This window comes from Mus musculus, chromosome 1 (assembly GCF_000001635.26).
Source record: "Mus musculus strain C57BL/6J chromosome 1, GRCm38.p6 C57BL/6J".
Lineage (NCBI taxonomy): Eukaryota > Metazoa > Chordata > Mammalia > Rodentia > Muridae > Mus > Mus musculus.
The window spans coordinates 59,450,960-59,459,786 of record NC_000067.6 but is presented as its reverse complement, the minus strand read 5'-3'; the positions used below and the strand labels follow the sequence as shown (position 1 = coordinate 59,459,786).

Sequence of the window (8,827 nt, the reverse complement as noted above, 5' to 3'; positions counted from 1 at the left end):
AAGCAGGAAATACAGGTTTAGACAGGACAGGTGGCAGTGCACGTCCCAGTGTCAGGAGCCAGAGGGACTTGGGGAACTGTGGTCTTAGCTGACCTCTGACCTAAGGCTCAGCATGCCTGAGTTGTGTTTCTAGCATAATTTAGCTTTGTTTAAAAGAACTACCATGACTGTACGCGACAGGGGAGCGATCATCCCTCAAACCCAGTTCAGAAGCTATGAGCAGAAAAAAGAGAAATGAAAAAAGAAGAGGGAATGGCTGCTAAGTGGGAAAGATGGCAGACACCCAGGCCAGAGCACGGCCAGGACAGAAACGGCACAGTTGTCTCATACCAGACGCTGAGGCACTCAAGGAAGCACCTCTGGCTCGCTCGCTCATTCAACAAATCCACAACTTCTTAACAGCGTTTGGAGGACACCAAAGAAATAATACAGACCTGTGGGAAAGGGCATTTAGGTTTTACTCCAGAAGACGTGGGGGATGGGTTGTATTCTTTTTTAATTTGAGTCATTAAACTATATCCGGGCATATGCTCATTATAGGAAAGATGTTAAGTAATTCTCTAATTATATGTATTACTCTGTGGGCAGAGGATCCGGGACAAGTGACTTCTCTCACATGTCAGGGTGCAGAGCTAAAAGCAGGACTTGACTTCCTGACTTGAGTAACTGTTCTGAACGTACTGCCTAGCAACCATGGCCCCAGTTCAGGAGCAGGGACTCTGTGAGGAGCCTCTGGCGCTCGGTTCCCCACGGTGAACTCCTCAAGGGTAGGAGCTGAGGCTCGTTCCTCTGCTGTTTCCCCTGAGCCTCTGATGGTGTTGGGCACAGCAGACACCCAGGAGGAGCCTGCCCCTTAGCTTCTGGTGACAAAGCTCAGACTATCTCCACTTGGAGAAAACGGCAGCCATCCCCAGTGGTTGTCAGAAAAACCTGGTCTAGGGAAACAGACAAGAGTCTTTTTCTAACAGGAGATTGAGCTGAAAGCTCCCCGGTGCTCACATTGGACAATTTATCCTTCTCAATGTGTACGGTATTACTTCTGGCACATAATGAAACATTATGACCTCACAAAGCAAACTAGTGAGTGTAATTGTCTCCATTCATCTCGCCCCCTTTCTATATAGTTAAAAAAAAAAAAAAAAGCTAGCGGAGGCTTGTCGTTTGCTCAGAAGGAAATGTTTATAGGAATTTGTCTTCAATCAAGTACTCCTGCATGTGTGTGCTCTTTGTTTAGGAAAACTCACCAGCTCCATTGACTGACCTTTGAAGGCTGGTGCCCAGGTCTTGACTCAGCTGTCTCCCATTCTGTGGTGGCCCTAAGGCTTCAGGGTCAGAGCCAGCTCCAGGGTGGGGAGGGAGGGAGGGAGGGAGGGAGGGAGGGAGGGAGGGAGGGAGGGAAGGAGGGAGTGAGAGAGAGAGAGAGAGAGAGAGAGAGAGAGAGAGAGAGAGGTGGGGGGGGGGAGAGGGAGAGGAGGGGGAGGGGAGGGGCAGGGGGAGAGGGAGAGGACTTATTTCAAAACAGGGAAAAGCCACTGTTTTTCTTATTTAAACTCACCTGAAGGGGACAGACATACTCATCCATCACTGCGTTTCTTTCCTGAGGCGTTGGGCTGCTCTACTAGGCCAAGATTTGTGCAAATACAGGGACTTCCAGCTTTTGTTTCGCAACCTTGAGTATCTCCAACTGTCTGAAGGCGTGTGGAGAAACCCTCAGAATTAAATTAACCTCAGTTCCATTTGGCCTAATAAATCCACATCTGTCTACATAGTAAGGAGCAAAGGAGAGAGAGAGAGAGGGAGAGGGAGAGAGAGAGAGAGCTGGGAAACTAGACCTTAGAGACTGTTCTAGCTCTAAACAGACTGGCTCTTTTGAAGATTATTTGAGGCTGGCCCAGTACTACTTTTCTTATCTTTTTGGCAGGAATATGGTGGTGTTTTGCTTAACTAATACTGTTTTTTTTTTTTTCTCCTCCTTGTACCTTACTATGACTAGGGGGCAGTCCTGTGAGCCATCATCCCGACTTCTTAAGAAGTTCTTTACCACAGGCTTGTAGCTGTTGTTCTGGTGCTGTGTTCTGACCACACAGCAGTGTTGTCCTTCCTTCAGATTGTACATGGCATGGGGATTGCTCAGCCTGGTAGTGAATCTGAGGTATTCATTACTTCAGCCCCATGCTTGGCAATTCAGTGGGCAGTTAAGATCTTGCTATTTATATGGAAGAACTTTCTGGCAAGTTACCTCTTAGTTACTCTTCTCTCATAATCTGAGAGGTTTCCCAGAAGCCCCTCTCTTAGTTCAGTAGGGCCTCATTTTTCTCTTTGTAGCCACAAAGTTGTATACGTTGAGACCATGTTCAGACAGGAGGAGGGCAGGAGTGTGAAGCCATGGAGTTCCTGGTAGATCATCTGGTCCAACCTCCAGGACACTCATCCTTCAGGAAGCTCACACTCGGCTCATGCTGTGGGTTCCAGCGGAGACACTGCAAAGCCTCCATTCTTTTGATATTTCTATCTTTTTTCTCCATCCTCCCTTAAAAATGGTTCCAAACTCTTTTTTCATGTGAAACTCATTTAGAGAGTGATTCAAATACCAGGACCATCCAAAGAATGTTTAAAGTTTCCATTCCACCAAGCAGCTTTACTCTATGAGCAGACAAGAGTTCAGGCAGGACACACCCAAGACTGCGGTGGACTCCAGAGCTCCCAGGCAGAGCTCTTGGTAGGGAGCCTGGAGACAAAGAATGGTGGACCCTCCCTGTGGAGGATCTCTGCAGGAGTGAGTGAAGAGAGATAGAAGAGCTGCAGAGTGAGGATGACAGACAAACACGTGAACAGCTCCTGGCAGTTTTCCCTGAAGCTGAAGTGAAGCTGGTAATCAACATTCTGAGTGTTGGGAGTTTTCAGTCAGGGCTTTACCGGGAGAACAGAGAAAATTTCCATGGGAGTTTAACTGCAGTAAAGCCATAGAAAGCAGAGTAACATTGAATTGCTCTCTGTACGGACTCTAATTCCAATATATCTCTTTTATGCTGGAAAACAACTACTCTTGTAGTAGGAGTGTGGGGGGGGGGGGCATCTCCAACCTTGCATCAAAGGTTATCAATGAGTATGATCCCTTAGTTCTTTTGTTCCACCACATTCGTACTGCCAAGCATCCCTTGAAGCTTTCCGCTTCTGCTTCTAGGACCACAGCTGATTAAACTAAAGATGCTCAGCCTCCCAAACTGGCAAGAAGAACTTGGGTGATGTTACCAAAGCAGGCGTGAAGATTCTGAAACTCTCTGGGAAATCAGCTTTAATGAGGACGTGCTTTGCTTCTCCTTCTGAAAGAAAGCTACCAAGACTTGTCAGTGTGATCCCTACAGCCGCGATATACATCCCAGGCAGGACGGCCCTGTTTAAAGTCACATTCCTATCTTGTCACTCCGTTTCTCTTGATTGTCAGTGGGTTTGCATGTAACTTTCACGATGTCCATTTGATCTTGTAAAGAGCGAGAGGTCTGACTTGTGAGCAGCTCAGTCTTTTCTCTCTGGCTCGCTCCTCCAGGGCAGGGGGTAGTATATTTCCCAACACCCTGGAGTGTCTAGTTGAATATATGAAACTCACGCAGAACTTGAACCAAGCAGGAGTTGAAGGATGGAGAGGAGAGACTCTGCTTGATGGACCAACTGTCTACACATTTGCAAAACTTAAAAGAGAACTTGCAAGGTCTATTTTATTTTTATTTTTGGTATCGCACTATTCCAGCAAGGTAATGGTTAAGGAGTAAATGAAGTGAATTAGAAACAGGTGGACTCGCTTTTCTTGACACTTGCCCTGATATATTTCAGATTCCGTGCACCTCAGACTATTTGGTAATAGGGAGACCATTCCCCGAACCAGCATGCGTGTATCAGCTAATGCTTGCGGAATGGCTCGTGATTATGTAGCACATACATATTGCATATGCTAAAGCCTTCTAATGGTCAATGTAGTTGAGTGATCAGCAAGCAAACTCTGCATTTACAGTTCTGTTTTTACAACCACTAGTTTGTTCTAAAACCTACTGTCACCATCACCTCCAACAGTAAACTCTCTAGTTCTAAAAATAAATTGGTTCCATTTCTTCTCATTTAAATTTAGGTCACTAACTGATCAGTTAAACTTTCTCTGAAGCCACTGACATAGCAAAGATATAGCAAAATTGGCCCATGCTACAGTTCAATGTATATGTACATCATATAGCTCTCTATAAAATCTTGTTTAGGTGTCTCTAAAGCACTCACTAAGTGATCTAGAATTTTCCTCGTAGCTTCAGCATAGAGCCTTGTATTCAGCAGCTGTACCTAACTGGATGTGATGAATTGAGCATTTTCCATGTGTGGTAAGGCAGGTAAACCATGGAGTCTAGAGTATTCTTGAAAAGTCCCTTCCGTGGCTTATCAACCAGGGACATCCTTCACCAAATGGATTCATTCACAGTGGAGCAGGTTGCAATTTTGTTTTGCATGATTTTGACTAGGAACCAGATTCACTAATCTAATTCACCAATTAGCTAGATCCAAATATTTAAAGGCCTGCATGCACTCTAAACACTTCTTTTTTCTTTTTCTTTTTTCTTTTTCTTTCTTTCTTTTTTTTTTTTTTTTTTTTTTTGTGGTTTTTTTGAGACAGGGTTTCTCTGTATAGCCCTGGCTGTCCTGGAACTCACTTTGTAGACCAGGCTGGTCTGGAACTCAGAAAAACACCTACCTCTGCCACCCGAGTGCTGGGATTAAAGGCGTGTGCCACCACGCCTGGCTTAAACACTTCTTTTTTTTTATACTCCAGCTTCAAGGTTACCCTATGTCCTAGATGTACCAGGGTACAGAAGCTAGTTGAGCCTATATAGGGTTTGTATCCCCACTTCTGCTGAGGCTAGAGCCCCATATTTTGGGTGGATAGATGATTAGAACAGTCTCTCCTCTCCTCTCCTCTTCTCTGCCTCCCTCTCTGCTGGGGATTAGACCATTATGAACCATTATATATTAAACCATTAAAGCATCAACTTGGTTCGGGCGGTGGTGGCGCATGCCTTTAATCCCAGCACTTGGGAGGCAGAGGCAGGCAGATTTCTGAGTTCGAGGCCAACCTGGTCTACAAAGTGAGTTCCAGGACAGCCAGGGCTACACAGAGAAACCCTGTCTTGAAAACAAACAAACAAACAAACAAACAAAAAAACCCAAAAAGCAAAAAAGCATCACCTTGGTAAGTATTCTAACCCTGAGCATCCCCCCAACCCAGAATGATCATTTTTGAAAGCCTTATTTTTTCTTTCCTCTTCTTGGTGGATGGCCAAGGCACACAGTTGTATATGAACTGGGTGATTTGTTACTGTACTATACCAGTTTTTTTGAATTAGCAAATGTTTGATGATATTATTCAACTCAGTTACACTATTGCCTCTGACATGAGTATAAGCATTTTTCCCCCAAGACGGGTGAAAGAAGAAGATCAATGGCTCTGATGTTTTGAGGTACTAACAAATCATGTGAAGTAGTAGTAGAAGAAATTTCTAGTCATTTTAAAAAGGAAAATAAAAAGAAAACAGACTGGTTAGGTGAAGGTCTGGCCATAAATATTATACATTTCTTTCAGAGCCACAATATATATATAGCAATAGTGCTCATTTTAATACCATCACTAATCATTTGGAATAGTCTGACATTCTTTCATTTCATTATTTGTGTATTTAGTGGAAACTCTTTAAAGAGTCATGTCACTAGCCAACATGAGTTGTCTCATGGTTATGATGTAACTGCAAGGTAATATTTCAGAGCTGTCAACATCAAAGACCTGAAGTATGACTTTAGAAAAATTCAAGAGAGACCCTTCTTAAAACCTCTTACAAGGCCTAACCAACTGCATTTCGTCTTGTTTCTCTTAAACTTTTAAAAACAGAATCATACAAAAGATAGATTCTCTAGAGGCATATGAATTAAAGAGTAAAATAAATAATGCCAGGTGAAGTTTCCCTTTTGATTTAAACAGCAGGAAACAGAGGTATTGAATAAACAAAACAGAAACAGAAAAGTTGTATTCAGATTAAGAGTTAGGGGCAGAAGATGGGAACAAATAGAAGAGTGCTTGTCTAGCAAGACCCAAGGCTCAACCCTAAACAGAGAAAAAAATATTTTTTAAAGATTTATTTATTGTTTATACATAAGTACACTGTAGCTGTCTTCAGACACACCAGAAGAGGGCGTCAGATCTCATTTCAGATGGTTCTGAGCCACCATGTGGTTGCTGGGAATTGAACTTAGGACCTCTGGAAGAGCAGTCAGTGCTCTTAACCACTGAGCCATCTCTCCAGTGAGGGAATTTTTTTTTTAAATTTGTGCATTGGAAGGAATTTTTTTTCTCACTTTTTTGTTAGTTTGTTTTGAGGCGGAATTTTCCTGTGTAGCCCTGGCTGTGCTGGAACTAGCTCTTTAGACCAGGCTGATCTCATGCCACTATGCCTGGCTAAAGTAAGTTTTAAAAATGTATTGAAAGTATCTATATAGTTTATCTTGCAGAGCTCTCTAGTGGGAGTTTTTAAATCTTTAGAATTTTAGAATTTTAAAAATTCTTTACATACAATAAAGACCTTTCTGTACAAAAAAGGTCACATTACTAAATAAATTTTCTCTATACTTTTAAAAATTTAAAAATGTATTATCATTCATTTTATTTTATGTATATTGGTGTTTTGACTGCATGCGTGTCATGTCTCTGTCTCACATCCATGCATGATTCTCTTGGAGGTCAGAAAAGACATTGAATTCCCCAGAAATTGGAGTTACAGAGTATTGTGAGCTCCCATGTGGGTGCTGGGAATCAAACCTAGGTCCTCTGGAAGAGCAGCAAACGCACATAGCTGGTAGGCCATTTCTCCAGCCCCTATTTGGAATTATTTTTGTTTTATTTTACATGTATGAGTATTTTGCCTGCCTACATGGCTACATGCTACATGCATAACTGGTTCCCCAAGGAGGCCAGTAGGTGGTACCTGATCCCTTGGAACTGGAGTTACAGACTGTTGTGAGCTGCCGTGTGGGTGCTGGGAATCGAGCTATGGTCCTCTGCAAGAGCAGCCAGGACTCTTAACTGCTGAGCCATTTCTCCAGACCCCCAATTCTTCTGTATTTTGACCCCTGTAAGCTCAGCTGTGAAATGCTACAGGGTGGTTCCACAATGTTATTTATCTCCTACTCATCTGAGGTGTTGAAGAAAGGAGGTGTCAATTGTCATGTGCCCTTTAGTCTCATCTGACTTGTCAAAGCTACAAAAAGAAAGGAGAGGTGGGGGATGGAGAGATGAAGGGAGGGAGGAAGGAAGTTGAGAGGAGGATAGGAGGACATAAGGAAAGTAGAAAGGAAGTTGGGTGGGGGGGGGGGGAAGAAAGACAGACGGAGGGAAGAAGACAATGAGTACTCTCATACAGGACAGCTTTAGCTCCTGACGTTTTATTGAATTTATTGAATTGCTAACCACTGTGATGTTTCCCTCCTCTGGTAACTCAGAGTGAAACTGCAGACCAGCATCATGTTTTATTTCCTGCTAGATTTACCAGAGAACACAATTAAGGGGGGGAAGAGATTGATTTCCTAGAAACTGAAGAATCACATGTAAGTAAAAACAAAACAACAGACCCAACGGGTTCTTTCTTTTACAAAGACAGAGTCTTGGAGTTCCCTACTTAAAAATGCCACTGTGCACAAGCAATTCAAATTGGTATGATGTGGGAGACTTTCTAGGACCAAATGTCCCTACTATGGCCTTCCCAGTACTTGCTGCTCAGAAGTGACACCTTCCCTCACGGAGCACAGAGATGTTACCAATGGCAGCAACAGCAGTAGTAATACCCCATAGAGCCCCACACTTACCACTTTAGGCTTCACCATGTGTCAGTCGCCAAACTGAGCGGTTGGCTCCTGTTGCTAGTTTGTCAGCCCCCTCTGAACCCCTGTAGACAATGGTTTATTGTCACCAGCTGCCTGGAGAGAGATGTTAAGCAGTTCGATGTCTTTCAAGCTCACGAGGAAGCTGCTGAGCTGCCCTTTGACCCCATGTCTGCTTTTACCAATCGGCTCCTTTTCTAGTACTCTAGCTGACTTAGCAGGGTTATCCCGTCAGAGCAGAGCCCAAGAGACGGGGGAAAAACACACGGGAAATTTCCAGGAAGACTGAAGAATAAATGATCAGCTGGATATGCTGCCTCAGAGATGAAGGCCAGCCTAGTTTGCTGTTTTCTTGCTGGTGTTGATCACACAGGAGATCAACAAGTGGGAAGTGAGTGAAGATAATGGAGTCTCATTAAATTTTTTCTGGGTTGCAGTGAAATTTCAAGCCGTTGCCACACACACAGGAGGGTTTTAGGAACAGTGGTGAGTTGAAAGGGGGGTTTAAGAAGAATAGCTGAGAGCACATCAAAAATTGGGCGACACTTATGGGACATTAATTGTGGCAGCCCGGGGCACACTAAGGTCCTCCCAGCCCCTGGTGACTAAGATCCTGGCTCACTGGTGGGTCAGGTGGTGAAGAACTTACCAGCAGCCTCAGATCCCACAGGAAGCCCGAGAAAGACAGGAGTGGGTGCCAGAGGGCCTTTCCCCACTGTGGTCACCACTGGGCTGGGCTGCCCACAGCACTGCAGCTGGGCTGCTCACCGCGGGAGTGCAATGGGCATGGGATGGAGAGCCACGGCCTAGCAGGCACACAGAGCTACCCACCACCACCACACGCAGATCCTGGTAACCCACCCAGCTTGGTGGGGTTCATGAAGAGGGACAGCGGAGGCACCTTCCCTGACAGGACACTGTAGCC

General features: G+C 44.4%; 1 long non-coding RNA gene across 1 annotated transcript; it reads left to right on the top strand.

Moving 5' to 3' along the window:
- Positions 1–1,159: 1,159 nt before the first annotated feature.
- Gm33774 lies at positions 1,160–4,459 on the top strand. Its single transcript, XR_373430.1, has 3 exons — positions 1,160–1,329; positions 1,994–2,871; positions 3,185–4,459. It is a non-coding gene; the product is annotated as a predicted gene, 33774 (long non-coding RNA).
- The last annotated feature ends 4,368 nt before the right edge of the window (positions 4,460–8,827 follow it).